The following is a 1,761-nucleotide window of genomic DNA, read 5'->3' as shown; positions in this document are numbered from 1 at the left end:
TCAGCACTGTCTTCATTAAGTAGAGACACCATGTATAAAGGTGAAAGCTAGAAAAATTGAATGGTGTGTAGATCACATTTTCCAGGCCAACTCTGACCCTACTACACTGGATAGTAGAGTGTCCATTGGTTGCATTGTAAACCTCTATGGTGCTGTGGGACAAGCTGTGGGAGGGGTAACAAGTGCAACCACCACATGGATGAAGTTTTCCGTACTAACAACAGCCATCTAAATGGACCCTTAAATTATTTATTGTGTGCCAGCGTAGGATAGCCCTCACTGACCCTCCGACGCAGCTGGTCTCTTGATGTTTGCGCCTCTGCAGCGTCTAATTGAGAATTTACTGGATGTCCCTTTAACATAGGGCCTTTCCACAGTCCATAGTTAGAGGATTTTGCAAGATTTTAACTTATCCTAAGGATCCAATGTTATCTGCGCCTTAATTTTAATTCAATGGTAAAGCAGGGAGCCATCTGCTCCCCACTACACCATCCATCCTGTACCACTGTTGTCATGGCTTGGACAGACAGACTATATGGAGTACACTATGGAAGCATTACACTGTGGGGGAAACCAGGGGAATAGGGGTGTAATTCACTTGAGGTTGGGATTAAGGTGAATTTACAGCACCAAATGTCTGTACCTCTCTCCGTGTTGGGGAGGAGGCTTAAACAGTAGAGAAAAGAACCGACTCAACAAGGTCATCCGGAGAGCCCAGAGCACTATTGGGGAGACGCTGCATCTGCTAGAGCAGGGGTCAGGAACCTTTTTGGCTGAGAGAGCCATGAGCGCCACACATTTTAAAATGGTTTTCCGTAACAGCCCTACAATATGGACATGCCCCCAGTAGATAGGTAACCACAGCACATATTCCCAGTAGATAGGTAGCCCCAGTACATATTCCCAGTAGATAGGTAGTCACAGCAAAAAAAAAAAGAATATTCACCTAGCTGTGCTCCCTGCAGGCAGCCCTTCATTGCTCCCACGCTCATCTCTTTGACCCAGACTTAAACAATGGCGGCGATGGCGCCTGGGCTGCACAAAGGACAGAGGCAGCGGGAACATCGCTGCCTATATCCAGTGATCAGTCTAAGACACACAGCAGCCATCGCTATTTATTAAAGATCTGTCTGAGAGCCAGATACAGCCAACAAAAGAGCCACATCTGGCTCCCGAGCCATAGGTTTCCTACCCCTGCACTAGAGGAAGTCTGGCAAACCAGATGCCTTAGGGAATTTGACGCTGTTGAGAAAAAAGGCAGCCACCCACTACACGACACACTACTGCAGCGACGGAGTAACAGAAGTTATCACTACCGCCAGGTGTATTGCCGCACCACGAGGTCCCACAACTTCCCGAAGGCAATAGAACTATTCAACCATAACCCCCAAAACCTCTCCCCGCCCCCTAAAATTAAGGTAGTGACTGTAATGTTATTTTTGTTGTTTATTATGTGAAACACTGGTTATGCCTTGTCTGGGGTAATGATGCACAAAACTATTTCCCAAAGGAATTAATAAAGTTTTATTCTATTCTATATAGTCAATCGATTGTTACATTGGTAACAGTCTGGCAGTGTGATATATGGGCACTATATGGCATCAATATATGATAACGCCCCTCCGGCTGCTGCCCCTGTATACACATGCTCTAATATGTTACGCTCATCCACTATCACAATGCTCCAGAGCTTTTCTCCTCTGAGGACCAGACCAGGTGAATGTCCGCCCTTGAGATCATCCCTCTGCAGCTTGTGGATGG

The sequence above is a fragment of the Engystomops pustulosus genome, chromosome 2 (assembly GCF_040894005.1).
Source record: "Engystomops pustulosus chromosome 2, aEngPut4.maternal, whole genome shotgun sequence".
Classification (NCBI taxonomy): Eukaryota; Metazoa; Chordata; class Amphibia; order Anura; family Leptodactylidae; genus Engystomops; species Engystomops pustulosus.
This window is presented reverse-complemented; position numbering follows the sequence as displayed.